Source organism: Neolamprologus multifasciatus, chromosome 7 (genome assembly GCF_963576455.1).
Source record: "Neolamprologus multifasciatus chromosome 7, fNeoMul1.2, whole genome shotgun sequence".
NCBI lineage: Eukaryota > Metazoa > Chordata > Actinopteri > Cichliformes > Cichlidae > Neolamprologus > Neolamprologus multifasciatus.
Genome location: NC_140445.1, coordinates 46,133,989 through 46,151,659, shown reverse-complemented (window position 1 = coordinate 46,151,659; position 17,671 = coordinate 46,133,989). Strand labels below are relative to the sequence as shown.

Sequence of the window (17,671 nt, the reverse complement as noted above, 5' to 3'; positions counted from 1 at the left end):
ACTACGTAAGAGTTATCTTCTAATTAATTCTAAAAGCGGGAATTTTACTGTTCTGAACTTCTAGAAATTTATTTTGGAAATAAACATTTATTAAAAAGACGCAATGGTTTTTGAAAAACATTTATTCTGAACTGTGCACCACAATTTCAAAACATTTTCTGAAAGATGTAACAGTGTACACGTTCTCACTTTCATTAGAATTTCGTTTATCAAAAGGTCTGACATAGGTGGTAAATGCAAATAACAGCATTCTCATCACTTATTTCTTCAATACAATATGCATGTCCTTCATTCATCACTTTGTGGAACTTCAACGCACTTCTGCTCTCCCCCTTAATCCATCTTCACAAGCATATCCTATGTGGAGATTGAATAAAAATTAGTTGACACTAATTAATGGCACAAATCAATTGCAGCACAGTAAAAAAAAAAGAATCCTTTTTGAGCCATTACTTGTGTAAAATATTTTGCCAAAAGACAAGGACACAGGCAACAGGTAATACTGAACTAAATGTAAAACCTCAACCTTTTTCATTTTTACCTAAACCGTGTGCACAAAACTCTGGAGGGATCTAAATGCTAACGTAGAACTCAGTCGGGACATCTGCTACTGCTGTTTGCTCGTTGTTGTTTTTTTTTTTTATGGGAGATCGTTTTCAGGCTTCAAGTAGCACCATTATACCAACATTTCACATTCTAGACATTGTTTTAAGTGTATTTGACCAAAGGTTTGACTGAAAATTCACCTGCAAGCTTTTTTCAAGGCTGTACTATTTGCCTGCAAACAATACCTTTCAGCTAGCTAAAACAGAATATTATGCTATCACCGAGCAACATGGCTAATGCCTTCCACACAGCTTTGTCTCAACTCCAAAGAGCCACAGAAGTAAAAGCTAATAATAATAATTGAAACAATCTTTGAAAAAAATGACTTACCAAGCATGGCAAACAACTCAAATATGTAGAGCAAAATGTTCTGAAACGGCTTCACTTCAGCTTCGATTGGAGCATATGGTGCTGGGGGCGGAGTCTGTGAATTTACTCTATTAGTGTCATAACCCCTGTAGGAGTTCAGAGTTAAGAGGTCAAGAGTTAATGTTTCCATTGTAACACCTCCAGATTTGAAATAGAAACACTCATTTTTAACACTCGATTTTAACTATTATCATTTTACACCTCAGAGTTACATTAAAAGAATGTGACTCTACTTAGAGTAAAATTAACTCTAAGACTAATAACACCAAAGCATTTAACACTTTTGAATTTGCTGTGTGGCTGCACATAAACACAATCAAATGGCTAATAATAAAAACACATGCTTAGGTAATTAAAAAAAAAAACACAAAAATATTTATTAAGAAATGATCTGGAAATTTCTCCCAAAACAAAAGTATCATCTCCTAACTCCTTGACTTGTGATTGGACGTAAATTTTGGGTCAGCGTGGAAGTTGCTTATGTGTTATAATTTCTAATGGCTAGCAGGGGGCGACTCCTCTGTTTGCGCAAAGAGTTGTCCAGCTGTGCAGAACCCTTTGTGAAAATATCCCTCACTTTGTGTGCTCTGTGACCTCAGTAAACATTTTCATGGCAAGTTTTATGGTCTTAGTCACTAGGTTTAAGGCTTGTTGAAAGCAGCATGAATTTAAGTCGGTAGTCAAAAAGGACGATAAAGCAGGCTTTGTTTTGTGACTGAAAAGTCATCAGCCAATTAGTGTGCAGGCCAGTGTCCCTGATGTCTGTTTTAAAAAGCTTAAATGGCAACTTTGAAATTGCTCAAAGTTTCACAAGTTACTAACTGAAAGGCAGCTTCATAGTGACCTCATAGCTAACAGTGTGTGTGAGTGTGTGTGTGTGTGTGTGTGTGGGGGGGGGGGGGGGGGGGGACGTTTAAGTGTGTTTGTTGGGTGTTTATGTTTTTTGAGCTCTCAGTTTCTCAGTGGCAATACTGCAAAACAACCTCTTACAAAATAAAACAATCATGAAAATGCTAACGTGTATTTATAGTTACAGGCTACAGCCTTTTGGGTATTAGGAAGAGCTACAGCAAACCTACGGGCATGACTAAGCTGCTTTCTTGCCAAGAACAGGAAGGAGAAACTTTGTTCAAAACTGCTCCCCTATATGTATTCAGGGACGTATCCAGCAGCCACTCAGCTTCTTTCGATTGGCTGGGCATGCCGGGTGAAGCGGCGCAGTCTCACCGTCTCCAGAATGGGCTTTGTGAAATATGACCTGATCGACTGACAGAATTTACTCTGGTGATAAATTTATATACGGTCTGGAAAAGGATGGCATGTGGGTCTTTAAAGTATGAGATAAAACCGGACTGCAGTTTGTGCCGTGTTTTTATGGCAAGAGTACAGGAGTGCACAGAAGAACGGCCAGCTTCTACTGGCATGCATTAAAACAGGATCCAAACATTATTATTCATCCAGCTTATAAAGCAAACACATTCGCAGTCCCCTTTACTGGAGTGTAAATATTGTCATCACTTTTATAAATAACTATAAGATATTTTTGCTATATAGAAGAGTGGAGCGAAGAATAAAACAGCACAGAGGCAGAGCAAGGTGTAAAAGCTCAAACGTGAACGACACGAGGGTAGGCTGGTCCTGCTTGTCACACAACATGATACGTATTCAGCAACTAAATATAGACTCATCAGTATTGTGGGTGTACATTATGCATGCAGGATTATGATTATGCCTGTTTAGGTCAGACCACACAGTCATTACAAATCATTACATTTTTTCATAGCTAATTCTAAAGCATGTCCTTGTATGAGATGTTGGAATCTGTCAAAAGTTCTCCTTCCCCTCATCAACAACCATCATGTTAAAGCCTCCAGGGCAGGTTTTTAAAAGCCTCCTCTAAATAAATAGAGAGAAATCATAATTGTAATTCAAACGGTCACCAGTACATAAACTCCACATCGAATCACCAATTTAATTTGATAAGCAACTTTATTAAGTTTTTTAAAAAGCAATTTTCCCCAAAGTTAAGTTTAGAGTTCTGTGTAACTTTCAGAAAACATCCATGGCTTTAAGTGCAGTTAGCTTCCTTTTGCGACTCCTACTTGCACACGATTGGCCAGCTGAGCATTGTCCAAAACGGTCATGTGATCCACAGTGTGTCTTTTTGTCCCTCCTCCCTCTCGTCACTCCAGTCGGCTGCCCCTCCCTGAGTCTGGTTCTGCCAGAGATTTATTTCCGTTGAAAGGGAGTTTTTCCTCTCCACTGTCACCAAGTACTTGCTCATAGGGGGCATTTTATCATTGGGGTTATATCTCTATTGTTGTACTTTACAATTTAAAGTGCTTTGAGCTGTGGCGATTTGATTAAATGGCAGGAACAACATGTCTTTCCATTTCGTGTGTTTAATCACACACTATATAGACTTTCAAAGCAATCTCAAGACCCAGTCTCTCAAAGTAAGTCATTGAGTTAGAGGCGTTTGTGCTACAAACTGCATGTTCTCTATTAATCTGTGTTTAGTGTAGGAAAAATGTGAAGGGGCATGGGGCCTCCCTTTTTGTTTCCAAACTCTTCTGTGTGTTCAGCTGCTTTTTTCCTTTTGGTAATTGTTTGTAACCCTCTTGTGCTTGTGGGCATGGCATTTGGATTTCATAGTCTTTTTCTTTTCCCGATTTACAATAGTTTGGGTGACTCAGATCTTTCCTGTAGCACCGAAAAAAAAAGCATTTATTTTTCAAAGACAGCACTCGACTTGTTAAAGACTGCGTAGAAGTATAGAGCCAGAACCTTACTTTAAACTTTTACAGAAACAAAAGATCACTTTTGTAGGCCTGATGTCGAACTTGTCCTGTTTTATTCCTTACAGATATGAGATTTTTACTGTCATACTTTATATTTGCTGCTTTTTCGTCCAGAAGTATTTTTTCTGTAATTGTCAGCGAATATCACCTTACAAGTGTTAAACCGAGCTGGTGTTTTGATAAAGAGCTGTGACATATGGCGCATATGAACACACTCACACACAGACACGGCGAACTGCTCTCTCTCTCTGTCTCTGCAAAAGCAGTCCACCCACCCACACCGCCCTGGCAGTGAATGAGTTACTGCTGGTGCAGTGTGTGTGTGTGTGTGTGTGTGCGCCTGGTGCGCCCCTCCCTGGTAGGAGCGCACGCCGCTGGTCTGTCGTCTGCAGACGGATGTTGCCGCATCCCGGTGCTCTGCGCTCCGCCACCAGGCTGCGTTCCTCTCCAAATGTGCCAAATCTCCTCCTCTGTCCTCCTGTCTCCGCCTGACGCACACAAACACACACACACACACACACGCAAGCACCGCCGACGCTCCTCTCCGGTTTCTAGACGCACAACACTCCGCTAAAGTGGCTCGTCACCCATAACGGTACGTAAAGTGTTTGTGAAAAACCAAAAAACGATGTATGCTGTGTGTTTTTCTGCCTTGTTTTCTTCTTCTCGGAGTTGATTACAGCGACAGATTGCTTGAGTGGGATGCTGTGGAGCGACTGCTGCATATGTTGCTTGTTTTTTTCCCCTCCGTCCTCAACTAAGATTTTTTCCTCTTTTCCGCACAGACGTGACGTTTCTTCTCAAGCCACTGCTTGTGAGCTGGTTTTTCGTTTCGTCTGGTTTTGTTGCATAATTCCGATCCAGCATACATCACCCGGTAGCCAGATATTTACTTTTATGCGCAGTGCTTTTTTTTATTTTTTATTTTTTACCTTTGGTGGTGCGTAACAGGGGAAAGAGAAATGTCTGGAAGAAATTAGGGCATGAGACAGCACATAAACTCGTTAACCAGCCGGTCCTCTACCTACCTTGACATAAGAAGAAGCACGCAAGGTTCAGTCGGGGATTTAAGCAAGTCCTTTCCTTATCCAAGTGACGGGATTAATGCAGGTGTTTAGGAGAGCCGAGCCTTTAACCTGTTCGTAAAAATACACCGTCTGTTTGGCACTAGATCATTAAAAGCCAACACAGCGACCTACTTTTCTTTGTGAAATACAAATCAAAAGAACGGTAGGCAAAACGTAAGAGTTTAAAGGGTGATGTGGTGGATGTGGCAGCTGCCCTGTATATGCAGGGACACAGGTTTGATTCCCTGAAATGACTTTCTCCTGTGTTGTCACTGCCAGTTAAAGTGCGTAAATCTGAAACACACCTTACATGCAGGTGATGCAGATGAACCCATTGCCCCCTCCCCCCTCCCCCAGAGGGGTGGAAAAAAATCAAAACATAACAAAGAGCCTGTATTGTGTTAGTTGAGACATTGCTATGGTTTCCATTTGGCATGCTGGGAAGACTGATGTTGTCTGCGTGTTTGTCCAGAACGGGACAAATGACCATGCAAAACCAAACTTGAGAGCACAAAAGAAGGAGATTGAGACTGTGTGTGTGTGTGTGTGTGTGTGTGTGTAAGGGTTATATGTTGCGGTGGCAAAACAACCAACCAGTCATTTGTACTCTAGGGTAGATAACTGTGTTTCTGATGATTCATTCATGCCGAGCGTTTTGCCACTGCCGTTGCTCTGAAGCCATCCTCCTCTATGGTGTCTGCGTGTGTGTTGTGGGCTGTCTGTGACGATGACAGATGGAAAAGCTCCTATTTTTCCCCATTAGTCAGTTTTCATCCTGTGCTATTAAGTTATCATCATGTAATAGTCTGCTCCAGTTTCCTGTACCGGGTTTGGTACTGAATGTTTCCAGTGACTCAGCAAAGGTGGTTCGACCCAGGCTCTTTGTGTGTATCTGTATCTGTGTTTGTGTGTGTGTGTGTGTTTGTTACTGATCTAAATGAGTGTCTGTCTGCATGCAGGATGATTTTAACTCTGCGATCTGAACTGTGATTGTCTGCATGCATGGCTGTGTCTGTAATTACTTTGCAGTTTAATAATCCCAACTTTCATTTTCGGGTAAAATTGACCCATCAGATTCTCTAATCATGTATCATGAAACATTTCCTCTGATGTGCAGCTTTGATTTTTGTTGGTCAAGCTGCCCATCAGCTAGTGACTTTGTAAAACGCAGCATTACTTTATATTTTATTTTTGCATTAGTTATGAAGTCATAGGAAGATGATATCTCAATATTCTGCTTGACGTTAACTAGCTGCTATCTCGGAGTAGCTAGACGTACAGCTGCTGCTGTCCTGCAGTAGTGTGTGTGTGTGTGTGTGTCAAAGTTTGTGTCAAAACTTACATCTTCACTGAGACACCTTGATGCTCTCTTAAGCAGAATTAGAAATCTGCAATTTTCTGGGAATCCGTCGCACTGCTTTGATCGCCAGGCTACTCTAAACTTTTAGCCGTGACTGCCAAACCAATCAGCTGTTACCAGGCCAAGTTAAGTAAAGCCACTTTTATAAATGTATACCACATTTAAACAGAGCAGCTCCAAGTTCTCTCCATGCCGTGCTTAAAATGAATCCCTGGATCCACCTGGATATCTGCATCCTAATTAGTTTGTGGTATTTTCTGTGGAACATCAAATAAATGTCTCTGATTTTACTTACTTTAATATGCAAAAGATATAATTATGTCCATCTTACAATGGGAAGCAATTCCTGAATCAAAATGCACATACTGATCAACTCCAAAAATTAATCACTTCTAAGTTGGAACAAGTCCCATCTCTGGTAAAAGTTTAATGCAAATCCATCCATAGCTTTTTGAGTAATTCTGCTAACAGACAAAACAAACAGACAGACTGACCCAATCACATAACACTCCTTGGCAGAGATCTGGAGTTGAACCAAAGTGCTTTCTAGTGGAGGCACATGGATTAACTTTCCAAGTATACAAAAATCCACAGACTATGTAGTGCAGAGGAGTAAGAGAGAGATTTATAATGCATGATTTTAAATAAGGTCGCATCAGCGGGGGCAAGAGGAAGGACGTTCTAACAGCAAGTCAAAACTTTTCATCAGGAGTAAAATCTGTGTAGAAAATCATCTACAAAACTTTGGGCGTGGTTTTCAGGTTTATGCACAGCCCTGTGTACAAGTGGTGCTCCACAAGAGTTTAAACGTCATTCTATGCTGAGTAATTGTTTTGTAAAGTGGAAATTTTCTTTTTACTTTTCACTTAAGTCAAATTTCTAATCCTAATTAAGTATCTTCATAGAGCAAAAGTTAGAGTACAGTAAAGACACTAATTATGATGAATAAGAATGGGTTATATTTATCAGTTAGTGATGCAATTGTAATTACGGTCATGGTAAAAGCACGGTGGCGGCTTGTTTTGCAGACACAGGATCTCCAATCATTGAGTAGATCATGAATTCCTCTGTTTACCAGACTAAAATGTGGGACCACCTGTCTGACAGCTTGGCTGAAGAAGAGTGGGCCAGAATTCCTCTATAACAATGTGACAGACATACAGAAGATGATTACTTAAAGTTATTGATGCTATATGTAGTTCTACAAGCTACTGAATATTAGTTCGTTTTTCCCACTGGTTCTACATTTTTTCTTTGTTTAGTATCAGAAAGTAGCATAATATAGAAATAGTTCAATAAAATACTGCACAGTAAACCTGTATTTCAGTAGCTGAAAGTACCTGGTTAAATGTACATTAAAGTAACATTCCTGCTGGTTCTATCCATGTTCTTATACAATGGTGACAATGAAAAATATGCTTAAAGCTGCATGGTTTAAATCCTCAGAGCTTCTCTCAGTCACTGATCAGTGAAGTTCAGGAGTAGCATACAGTCCTGGCTACTTTGGCTACCAGGGAATCAACAGTAAGTAGTGGTGGTGAGAGTGCTGAATCACTTTTTGTGACATTTGTTTCACATGATTCAGTCTTCACATGCCTCTACATAATTTCAGAGCTTCTACATGAACTCTAAAAACTGTGATGACCTGTGAAGGAAAAAAACCCATTAGATGAGCTGTCAAATGAAATGATGTCTTAGATGCTGGTCGGTTGTTTGAATCTTTAATTGTAAAAGAAAAAGTCGATATTCAGAGCTCTGAATCTGGTCTTCTGGTTTAATATGTTGGAGCTATGCCAGGTTAGAGGAGCAGACTGCATGATATTAATCTGTGTTGGGAAAGAAAAATTAATGAGTCAGCAGTTGGTGCGTTTCATCAGCTTCCTCTGATAAAGTGAATCATTTCTCAACTGCTTCACCTGAGCTGCTGATAGGACGCACGGGCACATAATTATTCATGTGTGTGGCTTTCTCAACACACTTAAGAAGTTGCTGCTGTTTCTGAGCAAAGGGGTCAAAAACTAAGTATAACAAAACTATAATCTTGCTGTTCAGAGTTGTTTGATCAAAATTGCATGTTTTGTAATTCCCCATTATTTATATTGAGCCATCACAGAAGCAAATTTGCAACCAACAAGTAGGAAGTAGGAATTTGTCTTTTTAACCTTCAGTAGTCTTTGCAATGACATCGATAGCCCAGGAAAAACAATTATTTGTTTATTCTGTTTTTTTTTTTTTTGGGGGGGGGGGATAGTGTCCATCACAACAAACTTGATTTCTCTGACAAAAACTCCAAAGATATTCAGGTTGCTGAAGAAAAGCAGAAATTCTCACAGTTTCTCATAGTTGGCTGGAGCTTGAGAATGCTTGAGAGTCATGCATAAAAAATAGACTTAAGAGTTCTATCTGAATTTGTTGTAAGTAAAGGGATTAAGTCTTGTGTTGCTACACAAGGTCAATGCAGTGGTTACTATTGTTCCCTCATAGTAAGAACGCTTGGGGTGAAATCCACCGGCTGGCTGTGGCCTTTGGATTTGGAGTTTGCATGTTCTCCCTGCACCTGTGTGGCTTCTCTCTGGGTACTCTGGCTTTCTCCTGCAGTCCACAGACCCCCATGTTAGGTTAACTGGTGATTCTAAAGTAACCAAAGCTGTGAATGCGAGTTTATCTTTGTTTATTCAAATGCAGTTATGCTTATTTACTTATTATACACAACTTACCTCACTGTATGTTTTCAAATCACTAACTCTCAGCCGAAAGAGAAGGTGTCTGCTTGTTAAAATGTGAGGATTTGGGATTGTGATGGAGACAATGAGCTGTGCTTGCTCACGGATTAGCTGCTGGCCAGCTTAACACAGAGGGGAGGGAAATGCGGGGGGGGGGGGGGGGGGGGGGGGGGGTTGGGGCAGATCACATGATAGAGCAAACACCTCATTTATATAAATGTTATTGATTAAAATCATACACCCACACATACATGTGTGTGCCACACATGAGCTTCACGCATATGTGGCACACACCCACCCACCTTGATCCCATTTAATGTCTCTAAAAGGCTTAACTGCAGGCCATTATGAAGCCCCCGAAGCCCCTGTGACTCTCGCAGGACCACTTGGCAGAGCCCGAGATGGCGACCACTGTGATCGTTGACACACTTCATTAGGCCATCTTATTAAAGTATTAGCCGTCTTATGTCACTGGGTAAATGCTCGGTTGGGAACATTAGATAGCTTTCCAATTAGTGACCAACCAGATTATGTAAGTGCAGCTGAAATCAGCTTGAACCTGTTTTGTTTTTGTTCTTTTACTAACTGGACTTTGAGCAATCCTCTTGGGTTGTAGAAAGAACCTGTTGTTTCTTAGAAAACCCCCCAAAACAAAACACTTATTTCGTTATGCAACGAAGTCCACTGATCTGCTAATTGGGCTACTACAACCACTACTATTACTTCTACTTCTACATTTCTCTGTTTCCCCCTCTCTCCTGTCTCACAGAGTGAGGAATCCAGTTACTACTATCTGCTCTCCACAGGCCCAGCTGACTTCTTAGAGAGGCAGATGTCTAGCAGGAAAGTCCCAGCTTTGTTGGCGGCTTCCATGATTTCTGCAGACACTGAGCCCCTACCTGCTCAGTTCAGATAAGAGCATTCACTATCCTCAACAGTATGTTCAGAAATACCAGGACTGTGTTGCATTGTTAGATGAAGTGTGTCGACATCATAAAGGGCAGTCCAGAAAACTGGCATCACTATGCTGCTGGCTCACTGCCATTACAAAATTGGTTATAGTATGTGTCCAAAAATCAATTTTTAGAGTTATTTTTGGCTTATATTCCAGCAGGTCATTTAAAAATAAATGTAAATAGAATACATTGCCTATTTTTCTCCACACCAGATGTGTCAGTTTCCCTGTAAGCATGCATGAGGAATCAGGTGCTATATGGAAACACAACATGTCAGAGATTAATTTAAAAAACTTAAGGGTCAGGATATTTTTTTCATTGGCCTCACAGATGCTTTAAGGCTTTTATATAGAAACTTTTATCCTCAAATAAACTAAATTTCAATTATAAACAGTAGGTTTGGTAGTGCCAGTTGTGTGGGGCAACTACACAGGACAAACGCCAAAGGTAGCCTTGGTAGCAGCTCTAAGGATGGTAGCGTGTTGTGGGAGTCCATGACTTTGATAAAACACTGGAATATCTTAGTAATGATGATAACAGTTGAACTGTTCTTTGGGAATATTTGACTTTAGAGGGGCAGCTGTGGTTCAGGTAATAGAGGGAGCCGTTCGATCCCTGACTATTCCAATCTGCATGTCAAAATGTCCTCGGACAAGTTACTGAACCCTGAGTTGACCTGAGGTATGAGTGTAGCACAAATATTAGACAAGTTGCTAAGGTCTGGAAAAAGTGCTTGAATGAACATGTGTGTGATTGGGTGAATGATTCTTTTAGTGAAAAGTGCTTTGAGTGCTCAATTAGAGTAGAAACATGGCCTACTGGTAGCAGTCCATTTACAATTTGATGATGAATTACCATTGAATTACATTGTGTATTCATGTCATCGTATAGAATTTGTTCCTGAAGGGACCATGATTATGTCTGGTGAGTTTCTGACTTTTCATGATCAGGTCCATTAACTAGATTTCTGTCAGCCACTTGGTGCCAGTTTTCGAATGCTAGCATGTTCAGACATTAAACAAACATTGTGGATGTAGTAAAAAATATCTGTAACACTGTGTTATTGTTACTATGGTCTTAGTAGTATGCCGGTGTGAATATATAGCTGAAAGCAACACTGTGCCCAAGTACAACTTTACAGCGCTGCTAGTGTGACTGTAGACTCTTTGTCCTGTTGTGACAGAGCCATTGTTTGGCTTTGATTTGGGTGGACATTGCTTGGCATAGAGTAAGTCTGAAGGCTAGCAAAGATCCAATGAATGGCTGTATAAATATGAAATTAGGGTGTTTAATAATTCACACTGAAGCTGTCTGTGAAAGTTTTATTACCAGTTAACAAATTTAAACTGCTGACGGTGATGTTGGCTGTCAGCATTTGCATATATAGTATTTTCTTTGGATTCTGTTTAGTGCAGAGTGATGTTAAACCAGTAGGGCATAGATTTCTATTCATGCATGGTTGTTTAGTAGGTATGCACGCATCTGGTGGCTATGTTATGCTGTTGGTGGACACTTTGATGGTCTCCTTTGGGGGAAACAGTCACTGCTAATCAGTACAAAGTGACACTCCCTCACAGAAGTGGTCTCTTTCAGGACGACAACCCCACCCATAAGGCACAAGGGTACGGTGCCAAGGGATTGTTTGACGGGGTTGATAATGATGTGAATCACAGATTGAGATCCAGATGAATACCTACATGTACAGGAGCATCAAGACACCAAATGAGAAAGATTAATATTCCAATCTTCCAGTTTCAGAGACTTAGAAAAATCACTCTACGAACGAACATGAAGTACTGTACTTGTTATTTTGGGGCCATGAAATTTCCATTAACATGCAGAACATGTTAATTTTAAAAAGACTGTCAAAATTCCTCTTGTTTAAACTGCTGCATGGCCTTGCTTTGTTTTTCACAGCAAAAAATACAAGTTCTATCTCTTTATGACATTCATGTCCAAAATAGAAGAGCTCAGTACCTGAATGACAGCCAAGCACAAATGGCCATCCGTGCAAACATGAAAGTCTGTATCTTATTCTGCCTGTGAAAACACTGCGCTGTGTCAGTAATATAAAAGGAGGAGCACGGAGAGAAGGGGTACTGAGGCAAGAGTCTCGGGACTCATCGACAACAATGGAGAGAAAAGAAGGGAGGCTCTGGCTCAGAAAATGCAGCAGTGAGCAGTCTTTGCAGTGTTTTTGCACCTCCCTGTTTGCTCTGCTGCTTTTTTGCCAGTTCTCTCTGCTGCTGGAGTGTGTGACACACACACAGAAACAGAGAGACAATGTACAGTTATGCAGAAATTTTCCTCGCTGTGTTTGTCTTACGTTTGTCTAAAAAGAGACCGTTTCGACCCTCAGCTCAGACCAATGCGACTGACCCTTCACGATGTCTCCCATTGAGACAAAAATGTCTTCTGCTCTGAAGGAAATGTAGATCACCGTCTCTGTCCCTCTGTTCATTTTCTACCTCTGCTTCGTTCTGCTTGACGAGATTTTTGCAGAAGCTTTCCACCTGCCTTTTTACCAACATTAAAAAAATCTGTTGTTTTTAAAAATATATATATATATATTTATACTTGTGGAACTGTGCAACCCTCATCCCACATTCTGAAACATGCAGTCCACTAGCCAGCAGCTCAGGCACATAGAGGGTTAACAACCAAGTGTTTTCATCTTTTTCTCCATGCACCCTGGGGGGTCGTGGAGCAGAAATAGAGAGGAACAGATATAGGAAAATCTTATGTCACTTGAAGGTTCATTAAAACGCTGCAAAGACCGAAGAGTGTGAATGATGAAGCAAAAGCATAGAAGAGGACAGAAATAATTATATGACACAACAGAGAGAGAGAGAGAGAGAGAGAAAGAGAGAGAAGGAGATGGTTCTAAACTGACAGAAAGATGGCCTGACTAACAACGACAACAACAGACTGACGGGGAATGACCTGAATGACAAAAACAGGGCAGGGTAAGGGAAAGTTGTCACTCCACAGTCAGTTCATGCTGAGGGTAGCCATATTGGTGATGCCACGGTGTCTGCTGCCTTCCCCCTGCCTCTTGATGGTGCAGAGCAGCAGTAAACATTGATTCCTCCTTCAGGAGTTGTTCGCCTCATCCTCCATCTCTTTGTCCCCTCTGAACTGCTGACAGAGCTTCCACGTGTGCAGTGCACCTGACACACCCATTTTCTCAGCCGTGTAATCTGAATAAATTGTTTTACCTTTTTTACCATGGGTTTTAGCACACCTCTAAACAAGACAAGAAATTTTCTTGTGCTTCTTGTTGTCTGGCTCATTTTCTTTTGTGGAAAAGTGTTTTTAGTTTGATGCAGCTGCATTGCAGATGTAAGATGTTGCAGGATAAGTTTGCAATGAGCCACATTTGCTTTGTGCTTCATCAGACTTCACTGCAAAATGTGGCATTGGGAAAAAAAGAAGGTCCACCCTAACAGTTTAATAAGGAGAGATTGTTAGGATGGATTTAACACGATTTATTGATAAACAGAATTCAGTCAAGCTATTTGGCGATTGGCCACAGCGCAGGGTTTTCACCACAAATTCCAGTGGTGATAGGAATTAGACAGGACCCCCAAGAGTGTAGATGCTGGTGGTGTTAATAAAGATGGAGGCTGAGATGGAGCTCTGAGGAATGTAAAAGAGGTGGAAATGGGGAGGAAGTGGATTGGGCGAATGAGTCTGAAAGGGAGAATGACTTGTGAGCAGTGAGATTTAAAGTACGTGGAGTGGAGGCTAATTGATTTGAAGATGGCGGGCAGAAAGAGGATTGGTACAGATGATGTCAGCAATGAGAAAGAGGAAGTGATGAAAATCATAGACTAGCCACCAAACATCAAAGGTAGTAGACAGATGTTTGATTAAACATCTTTCTTACTGAACTTGAAATGAGATTTGTACAAGTTAACATGTGTGTCTTTGGACTGTGGGAGTAACCATATAACAGAAAGAACATAGGAAGGACCTACTGGTCCTTCTTGCTGTGAAGTGAAGGTGCTGTCCAGTCTACTCTTTTCCATCTCATGCTCTGAGAAAAAAAAAAGACGGGCATCTAAAAGAGCAAAGTTGTACTAAGCCATAATTAAGTCACTTTAAAGCAACTATTTAGTGAATACAAAAGTACGAAAAGCTGCATTTCCTGCAGTGGTCACTCGTGGCCGGCTCCAAAGTGAGTTAATCTCTGTAGACAGTTAAAATGTTGCAAAGATAAAATGCTTTAAGGATAGTTGCAGACTTCATAATATGTTGTTATTATTTTTTATAGGTCATACATTTGGATTGTGCTTAAAATTAGTGGTAGCTGTCGCTCAGGAGGTAGAGCAGGTCACCCACTAATTAATTGAAAAGTTGGTGGTTCAATACCTGACCAAAGTATCCTTGGGCAAGATACTGAACCCCAAGTTGCTCTTTCTGTACTGGAGAATGATTGTGTGTGAATGTTAGATGGAAAGCACTTAGGTGTAGAGAAAAGTACTTGTATGAATGGGTGAATAAGGCAAGCTGTATAAAGCACTGTGAGTGCTCCAGTAGGTTAGAAAAGCACAATATAAGAACCAGTCCATTAACATTTGATTGGCAGGTATGGTGTGTAGTTGCTTGCTGCTTAGACCTCACAGAAGTGGACCTCTTTGTTGTAGTTACTATTCATTTTAAATGAATATGTCTGTCTTTGGGTCTAGCCCATCCAAATAGTTTCGGCTTTCGTGTTTATGAGTACCATTCTAGTATTTTATTAGTCTGCTACTTAGCACTAATTAGCAGAAATGTGTGTCTCTGCTGTGCATCCATAGAATTTCTTAGCAAATAACATAGCAATCCACCCTCTCATCCAAATATGGTCACATCAATGTCCAAAAAATCAACAGTGTTGGTCAGTCATGACCTTATGCCTTCAAAATGCACAGTCCAAACAGTGATATCACTATGGCTACGTCCATCTTTTATATCTATAGTTTTAATAAATTAACTCTAACAAAGTTAGAAGATTCAGGTCTTAATTTTGTCTGCAGTTTTCCTTTCTCATATGTAGCACACAACAGTAGGGTTTGTTGTGTGCTGAGGGATCCTGAGGCATTTCCAGGCCAGATGAGTGAGATAATCTCTCCAGTGGGTTCGAGGTCTGTCTCTAGTCAATAGCACTCCATCTCTAGCTCAGGTTCCTATGATGCTGAGTGCCCACACACCCAGGCCTTAGCCTTTGCCTACCACCTGTAGTAATAACCCTAAGCTCAAATGTGTCTGCTTTTTCCTGGACGTTTTTGAAGGGCGTTTTTGGGAGTTGGAGGAAATGCTGTTTTAAGTAGGTGTACAAAATGCAGGCTGCTGGAAGAAGCAGTGAAGTAGATTACCACACTTGGCAAATTCATTTTTAATAAACTGAGAAGTTTAGTTAGGAGCTATATTTGTGGCCAAGGTTGTTTCTTTAAATTTGGACTAAATGTGCAGCAGTTCAAAGAGCAGTGTTTTACCGCCTCTCTTTTATGAAGCTCCTGCACTTGAAGTGAACACAGTGAGTCATTAGACTGTACAAGGACAAGAAACGCTGCAAGTAAGAAATTACGAAGCTTAACCTCAGGACCTTCATGTTGCTGAACATTGCAGGTTTGAATGTGCTTTGCAACGAGGAGATGCAAATGAGGAGGGAGACAATAACTAATGAGGTGTCCATGGCAACCTGTCCTTCACTTAACCCTGTTGTAATGTGAAATAGCTTGACTGGTTTATTATGTTTCATAAGAAAGCTGAGCTAACCTGAAAAAAAAAAGGTGAGGATTAAAAATACTCACTTCAGAAACAAACTTTTCTCTTCTGTTGCATTCGAAATTGAAGGTGATTTGTCCACAGGCCTTGAGTAATTGATGTCTTTAAGTCTTTACTAGAAGACTGAATTTTTCAAATACTGAATAGCTACAGTTCTAATTTAAATCTTGAAGTTTCTCCAGACTTAACTCTTTCCCCCCCATAAACACAACATTTGACAATCTCCCCTGTAGTGACGAGTTTTGTCACCTCAACATATATCAGTAAAGATGAATAGTTTCTGGGGATTTCCAAGGGTAGCTGCATAGGCAAAGACCACTCTCACTAATGTCTGAGGCATACTCTGTCATTTTGTTCTATAAGCAAGCCTGAAATATGATAGAATACAGTTCAGAAAAGAGCTTCAAGCGTTACTCCTCATAGGCTCTCAAGGCATGAATTTCTGGGTCGATAAAGAAACTGGAACACCTCTTTTTTCTTTCGTTATTACTTTGAAATCAATGGAGGCAATAAATAACAGTGGAAGCAGAAGCTGTGTGCTCCAGTTTTCTTTCAAGCTCATCTAGTTTGGATCTCCATCAGCTTTTCCTGGCAAAGCTCTGAGATACAGAGTCATCGTATATACTTCTAGCTCGAGAAACTTCTACGTGTGTTAGACTGGATCACCATGTGAGTCATCCTCCACCCAGAGACATCTATCCACAGGGCTGTTGTTTTCGACAAGTTATTACCAAGCAACCAGCCAGTAACTTGAACCTGCACTCTGGTGGTTTGAAAAGCACCTTAAGCTGAGAGTAAATCCCTGAGGGCCAAAGCCTCTCACAGAGGAGCTGCCGCAGAAAGAGCTCCAAACAAATAGCAGTCTATCTGCAGCCAATTTAACAGCCTGTGACTTCTGAATGACACTTTTTTCTCCCACCTCTCCATTCCCATTTACTCTCTCTCAGGCCTGTCTTCTCAAACAGACAAGGAATGCTTTGTCATTCCCGTGCCCTTCATTTTGTCTTTCCCCACCTTGGAGGATTAAATACACTGTCCTTGTGTGAGGTAAGGTCGCATCGACACACATTTTTTTACAAACTGCCTTCTCACTCACCTGGATGTATGCGACCCAGGGAGCCTGTCCTGTGGCCAGCTCCATGATGAATGAGATGCCTTATCTTCTCAATATATTGCTGACAGCTAGTTTATTATCAATGCGCCTCACCTCCTGACACCTGAGCGAGAAAAATAAGCAGTGTCCTTTTAAAAAACAAGCCAGAATCATGTGAGCTTGTGCATGAATGTGCATATATTTTTATGCCACGATGAAAAATGAAATGTTTTTAAAATATTTCACTTTGTTCTGAAAAGAAATACAAAGTAGTAAGAATTACTACATGCAAAGCTGCCATTAACTATGCTCAAAGAGAAAGAAGTAGAATGAAAGTACCGTGCAAATATGTATCTTTAACAAACGATAAAAATACAGATGTTTGCTGTAATCACAAAGTATATGATATTAGATGAATGTTTATTAAGTTGTTGGACAGGCACTGCCAGGTGAAGGGAATAACACTGATTTCATCATGGCACCTGTTAGTGGATAGGATATGTTAGGGAGAAAGTGAACATTTTGCCCTTAAAGCAGGAAAAATGGACAAGTTTAAGGGTTTGAGCGAGTTTGAGGGCCAAACTGTGCAGCTAAGGCTCATTTATGCTTGAGGGGAGTGAAAGGTGTTCTCAATTACTTAACTCAGACTTAGCAACTTAGCTCAGACCACCCTTCCAGCCTTAACGCTGGTTCTGATAGAAAGGTGTCAGAATGCATGGAGCATCACAGTTTGCTGACCCCGTCCGCCTCCAACATCCTCCAAACCTCCAACAATGGGCACGTAAGCATCAGAACTGGACCACAGAGCGATGGAAGAAGGTGGTCTGGTCTGATGAATCATGTCTTCTTTTACATCACGTGGATGGCTGCCTGCATCTACGTCACTTACCTGGGGAACACCTGGCACCAGGATGCACTATGGGA

At 40.8% G+C, this 17,671-nt stretch overlaps 1 protein-coding gene across 3 annotated transcripts in view; it reads left to right on the top strand.

Annotated features, from left to right (window-relative positions):
• The window catches only part of map1ab (microtubule-associated protein 1Ab), an 83,787-nt gene that overhangs the window by 26,371 nt on the left and 39,745 nt on the right, over nucleotides 1-17,671 (top strand). The window contains exon 1 of one of the 3 annotated variants that reach the window (XM_085168938.1): nucleotides 4,335-4,371. The exons of 1 other annotated variant lie outside the window; for it this stretch is intronic. The gene's annotated coding sequence lies outside the window, so the exon portion shown is untranslated. Of the gene's footprint in view, nucleotides 1-4,334; nucleotides 4,372-9,839; nucleotides 9,864-17,671 lie in introns of those variants that run through there. One more of the 3 variants, XM_085168939.1, reaches the window with a different exon arrangement.